This window comes from Fukomys damarensis, unplaced genomic scaffold (genome assembly GCF_012274545.1).
Source record: "Fukomys damarensis isolate Sample0158 unplaced genomic scaffold, DMR_v1.0_HiC HiC_scaffold_21, whole genome shotgun sequence".
Classification (NCBI taxonomy): domain Eukaryota; kingdom Metazoa; phylum Chordata; class Mammalia; order Rodentia; family Bathyergidae; genus Fukomys; species Fukomys damarensis.
The window spans coordinates 26230842-26245021 of NW_022900933.1; the positions used below are offsets into that span (position 1 = coordinate 26230842).

A 14180-nucleotide genomic window follows, 5' to 3' on the forward strand; every position below is an offset into this window, starting at 1 on the left:
AACAGGGAGGGAGGGAGAGGGAGATGCCCTGCTTAGCCGGGGAAGTGAGTGGCCTGCCCCTGTGTGCTTGAGCCCAGGGCATCACAGGGAAGACAGTTGAGTTTCCCTCACAACCTTACTCAGGCTAAGAAAGTAACTGCTGCTCAGTCCTATTGCATAAAGATTCTAACTCTAACTCCCCAGGGTCCCTTCCAGCAGCCCCCCCCCGCCCCGCAGAATTTTGAATTTCCTCACAGCTGCTATCATCTTTATTATGATGATCATTATTAATTCACCTGGAAACTCATCATGCCTTCTCCTATGAATGAAAAGCAGTTTCTGAGAGCTTTTGATTAATTTTAATGGAGGGAATCTCTTTGTAACGCTTACAGTAAGCTAATCAAGTACGTGCAAGGTACAAATCCGTGTAAATACTCGCAAAGGAGTGCAAGGTGCTGATTAGATTTCTTCACATGCTGAATTTGCTCTGCAGAGCCTATTCTAAAGGGAGCTATTGCTCCCCATTCAGCTGGGAGGCTCTTTAATCACACAGGGTTTCAGGGAGCTTTGGAGCATGTCCACTTGCTCACGGGCTTATTGCTAAATTTATTATGTCTAACTTCCCCCCACCCAGCTGAAAGCTCATATGAAGGCTGTCTTCCATATCAGGACCCAGATTGTCTGTGGGCTTAACTCCTACGACCTTATTAAAGCTCTGATGAAAGGATGAAAGGATCCCCAAAACATTTGAGGTAAATACAATGCAGGCTGGCATTTGTCCAGGGATATATTTGGTTGTTGCAATAGGAATGTAAAATTTTAGGTCAGTATATAAAATGTTAGAACTGGATTCTTCTTCTTAAATCACTAAGCAACATATGCCAGACACATATGATCAGCTGGCCACCATATTAGAAGAAAATCTTTGGATGATACCAATACCAAGCTAAGTTGCTTATTTCCTCACAAAGCTCTTGCTCCTGAAAGAACAACTTTTTTCCCCCTTCCCTCCTCATATCCTGAGACAGGAGAGGGTTAAACCATTTAAGAAATTTTAATAATCATGGATGACAGTCCAACACCATATTGTCATGTTGAGTTGCAAATACCTGTGACTGGAGGAGGTTGGGAGATGAGATTTCAAATATTATTCCGTGTTTCTGCCAGTGGGTACATGGAATTGTAAAAAGAATTGGACTAGCTGTACTGTAGCAGAACCTATTACAAGCCTAGCATGGAAGAATGCTAGTAAGGTATTTTTTTTTAATGCCTGTATCTTAACACTTCGGTAGTTTCACTGCAGATTTTGAAATTCCAGGGGATGCTTCTAACTAAAGAAAGTAGATTCCCAAATGTGGCTGTACTGGGCTATCCTGGAGTCCCCAAGGCAGTCATGGCTTTTCCTGTATGCTAAGTTTCAGATGATGTGATCTTATCTGAGTTTGACTTTGACCAGCTGGATCTAATATGAACCTTCTCTGATGCTCAGTTACATTGATATTCTGTCTTGCTGAAGAGTTTGATTTAGGATTTAGACTTATCTTCCTAAAGCAATCTTATATTTTCTGAGTTTGAAGTTGCGATTTCAAGGAAGTCTCTAGTGTTGTCCAACTTCAGAAGCATCTTTCTGAAGAGACTCAATGTGAGCATCACATTTAGTTTGACTCTTCAGATGTGTACTTTGCAAGGAAAAACAACTTCTGTGATCAGCAGTGTCTGAAGTTAAAAACTGTGAGCTTTACAATAAGGTTTCTGTTTAGAGGATTCAAGAAAGGTCAAGGTGATGGAATATTATTTCTATTCAGCTCACAGCTGTCTGCATAATCATCTTTTGGTATCTTTACTTTAACTTTAATTTAAGTTCATTTTTCACTAGATTGCTTTCATAACTTTGTGGTTTCTGCCACAGTGATTCAAATTCAGTCCATTAGTGACCTCTATCTGCGAAAAGTGAATACTCATTGTTTTTCTTCCTTCTTATCAGTCTGCAGACAATCTGAGGGGAAAGCCCATCAGCTTCGTAGTTCTTTGTGAATATTTCAATTTTTCTAATTTGATTTAATAATGAGTTCAGTATGGATAATACTATTTAATATCAGTAATAAAATGTGATGGGCTCATAAAGTCCACTAAATGGTTTCTCTATATACTATAGGCAATATGTTGAACATAAATAAAACACCAGAGCTGTCCACTGGCAGTAAAAGGGTTATATAGTTGGATAGACTGTTGTTTTGAGACTCACAAAGCTGCTGAACATAAGTGAAATTTTATTGCCTCTAAGTGCTTACATAACAAGGGGAATTTGAGACTCGCTCAGAACATATATGTGATAATTAGACTTCATAGTAGCTGCACGTATGTCTTTAAATTTAGCTCTGCTTCTGCTGTGAAGTCGTGGTGGAGATCAAGGACGAGGTGGGGTGTGTGTAGGGCATTTGTAAACACATGGTCCTTTTTAAGGAGACTTGTAAAATCTGATTCCTTTGTTTTCTGAGTGTATCCAAATAGAAATTGCAATTTTAGTTGATTATTCTAAATGCTAAGTTTACTGAATTTTTTAGGTGGGTGGGTACCATAATCTGACATTTTCCAGATGGTTTTTGATGTAGTGATAGTGGGGGATATGGAATTTTAAGGAGGTTTTCTTTCTTTTCCCTTGGGCAGATTTTAGGCAATTTTTTTTAAAAGACCAGTTTGTGTTCTTCAGGTTAAACGACCATTGTAGTACCTCAGCCAACTTTCCTGCCTTTTCTGCATGCCACATTTCTTTGCTTTTGTGACATTGTATTTTTTTCTGAAAGTACACATTGGGAGTAGAAATATCAGCATGTTGTTACTAGATCCAGGAATAAGTGACCTCTAATTAGGTATCTGTTTATAGTAAAACACATGCATACACACCCCAGGAATCATTTTTCAGACAGAGATTCTTTTCAAGGTTTTAAGTATGTTCCTGTTTTAAGAGCTATGATGCAAATATTGTAATAAAAATATCCTGGGTTCTGATGAATACAGAGACCTAGTTCACTGGCATGAAACAGTAAAACACTGTATTAGCAAAATAATCACTGGTATTTTGAGTACATGCTTAAAATCTGTTAGAAACTTCATGGCTTTTTTTTTTTTTTCCTCTTGGCAAATTTTATATCTACTAGTTTTTTTGGTTTTCTTTTATTCCTTCTGCTGTGGCTCTTTGAAGTGATTCAAAATTAAACAGTAGCTACGTTTTAGGGAAATTCATCATGTTATGTTCAGGATTCCAGAAGAGTTAATGATGCAGAAAAAGTCCTGTAAAACATCTTTCTAAAAGAAGTCGTTCTCTTGCAGGCTTCTCACTTGCTGGCCTCCTGAAACATTTGCAGTGAATTGGAACTCCGTTATTTATTTATTTTTCAAATACCACCTCTAACTTAATTTGATGTGGGGTGTGTTTCTGCAGAAGCATGCAGTGCCATGTGTCCTGAGTTGCCCGAACAAAGCAGTGTGGTTGTTACCTATCTGTAATAAGGGAAGGTCAAAGAAAATATCCTCATATAATTTGGGAAGTCAAAAGGCCACATTCATGATTCTCAAACACTGGTCAGTTATTCTGCTAATACTTAACAAGGATATACTTTTCCTGGCAGCTTAATGGTTAAAGACCTCAGCCATTTTTGGAAGCATTCAAAAAATAAATCTCAGGGACTGCTAACCATTAAGGGTTCATTAGAACTGACTGAGCAGAGATTTTTTTTTTCTTTCTTTGTTTTTTTTCCCTCCTCACTTTCTTCCCAGGTTGCTTTAAAGGAAATGTGCAAGAAAACTGGATAAAGACCTCTCCTCAATCTACAGGTCATATTATTATATTCAGTTATCTTCATTAGAACTTTCAAGATAGACATGAATCTCCCATATATACCTTTGAAGAACTGGAAGGCTTTTGGTTCTAAACCCACTGAAAAATATCAGACCTTCAAGCACATAGGTACAATTAGACCTCAGAATACTGAAGTCACCTTTAACAGGGACTAAAAGATGAGTGGTTCCTAAAATCTGTTCATGAATGTACTGTCCATTGAAGTCCACAAGGGTCACATGGCTGTGGCTGAATGGAAAACATATCAGTCCCAAGATAGGTTCACATGCTAGTGTCACTCTTAGTCTCAGCTGCCTATGGGTATCACTGTCATGAAAATCCAGTTTCAAAACAGCCTCTGTGGTAGGTTTCTCCCTTATTGCTTCAGAATGTGGACTCCAGTACTTAGAAGAAGGAAATAATTCAGGGAATTAATTATAAAGCTCATCACACATACTAGATAAAGAGGACATGAGAGATCAGTGAATAATTTGAATGAATATTGGCCATAGAGGGTCCAGACAGCTGTTCTTTAAGATTGATTTTGAAACATATTGTAGCCCCACCCCATATACACCAGCCCTTAGGTTTCTTAGTTCTTCCATAAACAATTTCATTTCTTGTACAGAACTGTCTCTAAATTTGGAAGCCCTAACCACCTAGCTTCTAATTGGGAAACTGGAAGAACAAAGAAGTGAAGAGCTGTCTGACTGTGTAGAATTTGTGATGAACATTTATTTGACATTTTATTACACAGATGGAGAAATCTCTGGATACAGTTTAAGAGTTTCATGCTTTATAAACCCACCTCAAAGGATCAGATCTGGATGTTTTTATTAAGATAAAAAAATGTAATGGTGGAAATACATAGATTGAGAATAATAGAATTCACTGTTTTGCCAGTATTGGACAATTTATCTGTTGTGAATAATTTCCCAATGTTGGCATTTGGCCCCTTAACCATGGTGGTTAAGTGGGAAGTAGAGGGAATAGTTTGGAGAAAAGAAAAGAAAATCTGCATATTTATGTCAGCATAGTTCTTTCTACATTTGACCTTGTACGAATTGCTTAATCTCCTGGAGGTTTAATTTCCTCTCTGCAGAGTTCAACAGAGTTGTGGAGAGGTCACATAAGATTAATGTGTGCTAAAATATCTCAATAACAATATTGTGTTATATTCTCATAAAAAGGTCTTATTGAAGTTGATTCATTTATCACCATATGATGTTTCATGCTGCTATAGGCTAGTTTGTATTTTAGACAATAACTTACCTAGAGGACCCTGCCCTTTAGGAGCTTTTTTTCTCATAAATGAGCTTGATTCAAATTCTGATATACCTGTTGACCCCCATACATATTTTTTTTTGCATTCATCTAATGATAGCTACTGTCCTTTATGATTTTGTTCTGCTTTTATACAAGTACCTTTATCCTCTTCCAGCATGAAGGGTGAGTTGAGTTCAAGGCCCTAACTGTCCTCCTTTGAAGCTTTGTTTTGCTGATTGAAACTGGATTTTTTACAAATAGTTTCCATGAGCATCTTTCTTGAAAGTAATTTCTTCAGTGTCGCCTGAGAGAGGTGGCTTCTATTTTTGAATGGGTTTAAACTTTAGCCACCTATACAGCACCTTTTGCAAAAACAGTATCAACAGAAAATTTGATCTTTTAAAAAATGTTTGCTTTATAAAATAAGCCACGCTGGTACAAAAGACCACCTTTTTACCGTGTTGGCAAATCTGAATTTAAGACCAGTGAATATAAAGATTTGATTTATTAGGATGCTAACATATATTCTAAAGATAGGTCTTATTTTGGTGGCACTAGTGTCACTAAACTGTAATGGAAAGTTTTTTTTGGTTTTTTTTGTTTTTTACAATGTATATTTGTCCATTTTGTTTTGTTGTTACAGTTGTCAGATGTGAGACACTAATTTGAGGTGTTCCAAAAGTGATCATGCTTATTTCATTTTGCTAATTTGGTTACATTTAGAACTTTGTAAAGGTTAACTCTTAATTATTTTATGTTCCTCCGTGGAAGGCTTCAACAGCACATGCAGGTGTGAAGTGCTTATCTGAAAATGTATGAACATGATTAGACTGTGATTCTTGGTCAGAATGAACATTTCAGTCACTGATTTGAGGTACTAAATCTGTATCCAACAATGTTCTCTTTCATTTCTGATTTGCTATTTTTGAAAGTTCTGAAACTTGCTTTTATTTTTTCATGTGATAAGTGTTTTTGTAGTCCATTGTAAAGTACATAGCCATACAAATATATTCTAAACTAAAAAATTGCTTTCGTAGCTTGGCAAAATTAATCTAATTATCTTTCATTCTGGCATTGTTGGAAGATGTAATGCTATTTTAAGGAAGATAATGCTTTCTGTTACTCTGAGGAGTTCCATTAATAAAATAAGAAGAATCTTTAGGTACATGCCCTGGGATTTAGAATGCATTTGTGTCTAAATTGAAATTGTCCAAAATTAAGGTTTAAGTAATGTGAAGAGGGAGGATTGTTTCCCCCTAAAGCTAGGTGATGCTAATCTAATTTAACCCCTATCTCATTGATACAATAAAATAATGAGATAACCTAAATCGTTTTAAATTGGAGATTAAGAAAACTTTAAATGAAGAAAAGCACAAAATGGAACCAGAAAATAGACATTTGTGTCATTGGCATGGTCCTGAGAAAGATCTTACACCCTGTAGAAGCAGGAAGTGCATCCCAGATGCTGAGGAAACAGCACTCATTAAATCATGAGGTGATTTGTAGCACTGACCCTGTAACAGGCGTAGAGCCCAGGCTTGGCTGTGCAGTGAGGCTAAAGAGTGCAAACATAGGTAAGACAGGAGCCTTTCCTCAAGGTTAACAGGCTAGTGAGAAGGAAGAGGGAAGCATGGGACCAGATTGCATCTTGGTTTTATACATGACTAAAAATAGTGCAGGCAGCACTGTTACAGCAAGTGTGCCTGCAGTAAAAGTGTCAGTGAAAAAAACTCCATTTGGAGGGAGCTTGTCTAGGGTTCTAATGCTGGCTCTGCCACTTGTTCATTTTATATATGGAACCAAATTTCAAATGTCTTTTAATCTCTGTCTCCTCAACTAGAAAATGGAGAGGCCTAGGAATGTAGCTTGTGGTAGGGCACTTGCTTAGTATGAGCAGGTCTTGGGTTCAATCCCCAGACCAAAAAACAATGCCAAAACAAGAGAGAAAAGAAAAAAGGAGAAAAGCATGTAGAAAAATATTTTCTATTCACAAAGCTTTTGTTCCGATTAAGATAACTGTAAAATTTCTCGCGGCACAAAGAAGGGTCTTAATAAATGCTGATTGCAGGTCACTTTGTCCCCAAATGATCCCTATTCCATTGTGTCAGCTTCGTTGTCTACAGATATTTCTATCATTTCCCTAGAAACCAAAAGAAGGCTTTTCACTCATTGAACATGATATAGCCTCTTCCATAAAATGGTTTCATTGTTCATGAAAATAGAATGTGAACAAGACAACCAAGGAAATGAGCATTTCATGCTGTGACAAAATGAACCTACAGCTAACTAGTGGTGTCTCATATGGGGCAATCATCTGAGAAGGAGGTCCACAAAAGAGGGAAGAGAAAGGAAAAGAGAAACTGTAATGCAAGGGCAGCAGAAAGTGGGATCAGGTAGGTTCTGCCTAATGACTTTTTTTTTTTTTAAAGGAAAAGAAACTGTAATGCAAAAGCACAACAAAGTGGGATCAGGTAGGTTCTGCCTAATGACTTTTTTTTTTTTCTTCATTGGAATCATCATCTTTTCTCATTGGAAGGTTGTCTCCACCTGCCTTTGGTCACCGAATGTACCCTTCCTCCAAGGACCAGTGTCCATGATTTATGTGGAGTTCTGTGTCTAGACAAAGACTCAGCACAGGGAGCTGTAGTTGTTATGTCTTTGCCAAGGTACAGAGATTTTTATCCAAGCGAATTTTAAACACTTGCTTCCCACGTTTCACTTCATACATGACTTGTGGCGTTCATCGAAATAGTTTATTGTAGAAGATTAACGCAAAAATTATTGTTAACGCTTCTTCTGTCTTTGCAGACTGATCATACTATGCCTGTATAACAATAGGCATTCGAAGTGGAATGATGCTTCTGGCTTATCAGTCCAGTGTGAAAATATTTCCTTCGTAAGGTGATGTTCAATTAATTTAAGTGAAGGAGTTTCTCCCTGATTCTGTAGCAAAAGCTTCTGAACAAATAAGCACTGGTCAAATGCACTAGTAAAATATACAATTAATTTATCTTTATTATCTGATATATGCGTTCTTTTCAGGAATCGAGATTTACTTAAAAAAACACTACGAATCTGTACATTTATTCAGGTAGCCAAGCTGCATTTCACAAGACATTAGGCATACTCTAGACCTCCAAGTTGGAAAACACGGTAGCTTTCCCCATTAAGATCACATAATATATAACGTGATATAAATACATATAATTAATCAAATTGGAGTAGCAAGGAACAGGCACTGGAGTATACTTTATAAGCTGCTAACATCTTAGTAAGTAGCTTCTGAAACCCAACATAAAACAATAAGACCTTGTTTTGCTACTTTAGCAAATGCAAGAGAGATTAAAATTCTTTGGGAATGGTTTCTGAAAAATATTTTTTTACCCAAATAGGTAAGGAGCAAGTCCAGTAGTGCTGACAGCAATGGAATTTAAAACGCCGTTCTAATAATCTTAGTCTCCAAGGAATGCCAGGCAGACATCCGTTCAAGTCAGGAGCTTGGAACTGAGGACTGAGGAATAGTTGAGTTTCTGCCATGTGCCCGGGACCATGCTGTTTCCTCATAGGTGTTCGGGATACTTTTTTCAAAGACCCCATCCCTGTGCACAAAGAAGTCTGATGGTTTGGCTTATAATTTCCCTTTCCTAAACTTGTCTCATTTACTCAAATTAACTGGAGCAATTGATTAAAGTTCTAGCTTTCTCAGCCCTATCCCTGCACTTTCTGACTTATTAAGGTCTCAATAAAGCCTGGGGCTGAGGATTCTTGAGAGCCCCGAGATTAGAAATTATTGACCTGGATAATTTTTAGAAAGATCTTTTTTTTTCTGACCCAGAGATTTAGTTGTTGTATAATCATCTAGTTGCGAATCAGCTGGGAATTTCTGAAAGTACTTTGTTAGTGTGTCTCTCTCACCACTTAGGAAATACTGTTCAGTTAAACTCCACTCTTCCAGAAAAGAACCTGCACAGAGGTCAGATATCAGGACTAGCTTCACTCTTGGGAACCACAGTGACCTGTGTTGTCCCCTACCCTTGGGGTCCCCCATCCATCATAATGTTTTTGGTGTTTACAGAGTTGATTTCAATTTTAAAAATACACAAACCACATTATATTATTTTGGTCACTTACCTCTTTGAGTGTCCCATCTCTCTGGATAAAGCGCATCTAAATGTGTTGTCATTTGAGACCCGTGCACATCTGGATTTCAAACTATCCCACACACCTTGTTCTCAAGCATCTCTTCTGTGCAGGGGACCCATGTTCAACAGAAGGTATGAGGAGATCTGCTAAACTTAGCCTTTCCTGTACTGTTTACTTTTTCCATGTCCTTTCCTCTCCTTTTGGCAGACTTTTCTCTGTAAAATGCACATGAATGCCACCTCCCTTCCCTGTTTAAATTAATCACTCCTTTCTCTGAGCTCCCTTAGCATTTTGTTTGAAGCTTTGTAGGACCCTCGTCTGTTTTGTATTATAATGTGATGTCTGTCTTGGCCCCCTGAATCTAGGAACTTTGGCTCATTGTGTCTTCTTGGTTGTGTATCTGCCTTGGCAGAATTAAAGGGAGCAAAGAACTTGTGAAAAGTTGTGCTCATTTATTTTATCCTGGGTTTATTATTTCCTAATTATTCCTCTGAGGAGCCATGTCCCTCCAGGGAGAAGAAGACTAGAAATCACAACTCCCTAGCTACTCTGTCTCCACCCAGCAGGATTCAATTAGAGTAAGTTGCACATTAAGTACAGCAAAGGGTATGCAAAGGTTTGAATAAATTCTAAACTTACATGGTTTAATACGACTGAATCATTAACCATCATGGTCACAGAATTTGGCCTATAGTTCTTTCTTATTGACCAAAAGACAATTCTAATAACACTTCTCTATTTTGCCAGTGAATTATGAATTAATGGGCAGAAGTGACTTGCCTGCAAGTGGTATGTTTATAAATATACCTTAAACATACTCTATTACCCTCCCATTTTCGGCAGTTTTCAGGGGCTGAAAGAGCAGAAGAGGATGCAATATGTTTTGATATGCCCCTTCCTTGGTCCTTGTTTCCTTCTGGGCTGCTGATATGTAGGCAACACTTTTCCATTCCAGTGGGAAAGACAGGGGCCGACACCTGAGAGTCACGATCCTTACATATTGGGAGATTATACCACCCCGGATTTTTAAATGTTAACTCATGCCATTATACATATCATCACAATTAAGTTTTCACAAAGCCCCTTTAAAGATGATTCTGCTGATTAATGTTACTTACAGCTCCATTTTGAACACAGGGAAACTGAAATAGTAACAGTGTATTTTATAGTTATTGATATTATGTTTATAGGACAAGTATGGACCACATGACTTCCTGAATCAATGCTAGAGTTTATCTTTTACTTAAAATCAAATCCAGAATTAATGGCTCACTGTCCAGTAAGTATGAATGAAAAGATGTTAACCAACATTTTAGCTCATATATTAAACTGTTTTGATAAATAATTGTTTAATAGATAAGTGTCTAAGAAATCACGCTGTAGTACAAAGACCCTTGAGCCCACCTGTATTTCTGTCAGATGGGACTGGTAAAAAAAGAAAAAAAAATCACTAACTTGAAAATAAACTGTGGCAACTTTTAATACATTTTCACGACTCATGAACACCTCTAGAAAAAAAAACAAAACAGTGCATCAAGGACTATGTTTATTGGAAAAGGACTTTCCATTCTTCTCCATTACCCTCTTACCAGCACTACTAATACATAGTAAAATGGATTGATTTAAGATTCACCTCTTTTTCCCTGTGGAAGTGATAATGGACAATGAAATGACCAGAGGACAGATAATAGTGTAAAGTGTGTAGTCTCTGAGGCCCTGGGGATAATGTAGAATTGACTGTGTTATAAATAGGTCATATGTGCGCCTTCTCTCCAGCTATATAATTGCTCTGTTGGTAGACTTTTATTGGGTTAAAAAAAGATGATCCAGAAATGGGATGGGAAAGGCTAGTTTTACAATGAAAATATGAAAAGAAGCATAATATGAGCTTTCAAGTCTTCACCACGTTGAACTGGATTTTTAAGAATCCCTTCCCCTTTGACTTTCTGTCGATGTGCTCACCTGCGCCCATACAAATGTCATGCTTTTTTGAATTCCAGAATGGTAATTAAGACCCTTCGGTTATTTTCCCATGTTCTTCACATGCAAATATCATTAATACTGCTAAAGTTAAGTAGCCTACTTCTTCATTTATTTACTTCTTCCCATGGTTTACTCACATTTCTCCACGGAACAAGATATGGTGCCTACAAGCCGGACGTGATGGCGCATGCCTGTAATCTCAGCACTCGCGAGGCTGAGGCAAGAGCATCGCTGTGAGTTTGAGACCAGCCCGGGCTATATAGTGAGTTCCAGGTCAGTCTCAACTGCATAGTGAGACCCTGTCTCAAAAAACAAAAAGCAAACAAAGAAACAAAAAGATATGGTGACTAGGATCACTACTTTGAGTCACCTTTATCGCTCTTTTTCATTCTTCATGTTTTCTATCACAAGTTTTATGCATTTTGAGAAAAAAATTATGTCCTCCTTTCCCTTCTCACATTGCTTCTGCTTTTGGCTAATGTGAAGCCTCCATGTGTGTGTGCTTCCCTTCATGTCTCTTTGCCTGACCTGCACAGCAGTGACCTGATGCTTTGCTGTTCTTGTGTCTGTAATACTTCTCCCCATTATTATGCGCTTATGTCTGACTCGGGTCCAACACTCAAACACCTCTTTCTGAAGTTTTTCCTTAACTTTCCAAAGAAAGTTGTTTTGCCTCTTTCTGAAATAAACTTAGGGTAGGCTTTTACTTTTGTATTTATAGTGGGCTGGATTTGGGTATAAAATTTCAGCAAATACCTAGTCTCCATGCTCTGTCAGCTCATTTTGGACAAAACCATGTCTGATAAACGAGGAGTAGCCTGAACTCACATGTCCATCCACAAGCCACCTCCACAAAACTTACAAATAGTTCAATCTTGTGTCCATCTTTATGTATACTTATTCCCATTGGGTTGTAAATATTGAATAAATTAGTATTTATTAAGTTGTACAAACAACTATGATGTATATGATATTTTAAATGATGTAATAGAAAAGGTCCCTTTGTTCTCTCCATGGAATAGTTTTTTCAAGTCAGTGCAGTCTCTTGATTTCAAAACAGGAAGGTAGAACATTCCAGCTGCATCATGAGCCCTCTGTTTATATTTGTAGAACCTGTACTCTTTCCAAGCCTCTAGGCAAAAGCAAATAGAAATAATCAGAGGCATTAGAAGTTGATTATGTTGAATTGGATTCTTATAACCGTGGCTTGATAGCCAAAATTAGTGGTGTGGTAGTTTATTCTGAAAGAGATGCTTGTAATATTGTAAACCATAGGCTCTAGCTTGTTGTAATCTTTGAAGACATCTGGATGTTTTGAAAAGTGCTATAGTCATGCACTTTTTATTACCTGTGTAGTAAAAAGTAAGCTCTGTATGAAGACATAGAATGGGGGAGAGATAAGGCCAGGAAGTTTGGATTTAGATGACCCAACCAGCAAGAATTGCTTGAGCACGTTTCTTTACCTTGGGGTCTGTTTTTTCAACTTTTAAGTAGAAATAAAAGTACTCATAGGACCATCCTTGGTGTACAGGTTAGGTGATAGCAGGTGCAAATCAAATTCCAGTGTGCTTTGGCGCCTTTCCCCTGTCATCCGACTTGAAACAATAGGAAGGTTATGGCTGGTAAACAGCTGCTTTTCCCTGCATAGATGAGATGGTCCTTTAAGACTGCTGACTGTTTTCTTCAAAGGCTCTCTGTGGAGCCACACTGAATCTTGCTCAATTTCTTCATAACTATTTATTTCCGTGTCTAGAGGAGGATAAAGAGATCTTGGAAGTAGTCACCACTCTGTGGCAATGAGGGCACTCATTGTTGAAGAACCCTTAAATAAATCACTCTCCTTCAGGGGAGGGGTGTTATTTCCAGTCATTTCGCCATCTCCAAAATAGTCGATATCAGGAATCATTAGAAAGGAATTACACAAGCAAAGTGCTCTTAAAAATAACTGCCTGTAGAGGAGTCAGGCTTATCAACAGGAAAAAAGAGTATTTTTCTACTACATTTCAGCTTGTCACTCTAAATGAGAAAATAGCAACGTTCACGATGTATTCTGTGGGGACACAGCTATGAGTGTTCCCACTAGGTGGAATTCTCAAGTAAGAGCTTCTAAGAATGAACATTTACTCTTACAGAGCCCTGGGGAATGTCTATTAGGAAACAGGTAGAGAAAGTGAGAACCATCGCAAAGAAGGATGCAGAATAACACATTCCATCCAGTTTGCACTGTGGTAAATAGTATGTGATATGGGACACATTTCATTCTATTTAGTATAAGCTATCAATATAATTATAATTAGCCAATGAATATTTTTTTCTTTTTCTGCATGATATTGGTACTGCCCCAAACTATTCAAATTCTGCAATTAAGCAAAATTATATTTTTAAACGTTTTTTTGTGTGCTTGGACAGAAGTCAGTGCTTTTTTTTTTTTAGCTTTTATCTAGATTCCAGTTTAAAGGCTTATCAACAATCTGGAAATGCAATGTTAGAAGATAAAGCAGGATCTATTGAGTGCAGTTTTTTAACCCTAAAACAAGTTATCATTAGAGCTTCAACTTGAGTGTATTTTTTTTTCCTTTGATATGGAAGGATATCAATTTGCTACTATAACACACTTGGAAAATCTGAAAGAACTGTCATGGAAAAATTCTAATATTTCATATATGAATGATCTTTAACAAAAATAATTATCCTGATGATTTAGCTTCAATTTGTCTTTTCTACATGTATGCAAATGGGTTAGGCCCTTCCTATTCCATAACTGTATATTACTAAGTCATTAGTGGAATTTCTATGAAAATGTTCAGGAAATAGATTTCTGAAAGTTTAATATTCAGTTATTATAGGGTGACAGAGAGACTTTAAAATAATGAAATTTAGTGTTACATGAGTACTTTCATGTAACTGGTCATGTAGATGGGATTCTGATTCTACCTTTTATTGTTTGTTTTTTTTTTTTTTTTTTTTTTTT

General features: G+C 37.3%; 1 protein-coding gene across 4 annotated transcripts in view; it reads left to right on the plus strand.

Moving 5' to 3' along the window:
- The window catches only part of Flrt2 (fibronectin leucine rich transmembrane protein 2), a 90599-nt gene that overhangs the window by 4569 nt on the left and 71850 nt on the right, over nucleotides 1–14180 (plus strand). The gene's annotated exons all lie outside the window — the stretch shown is intronic.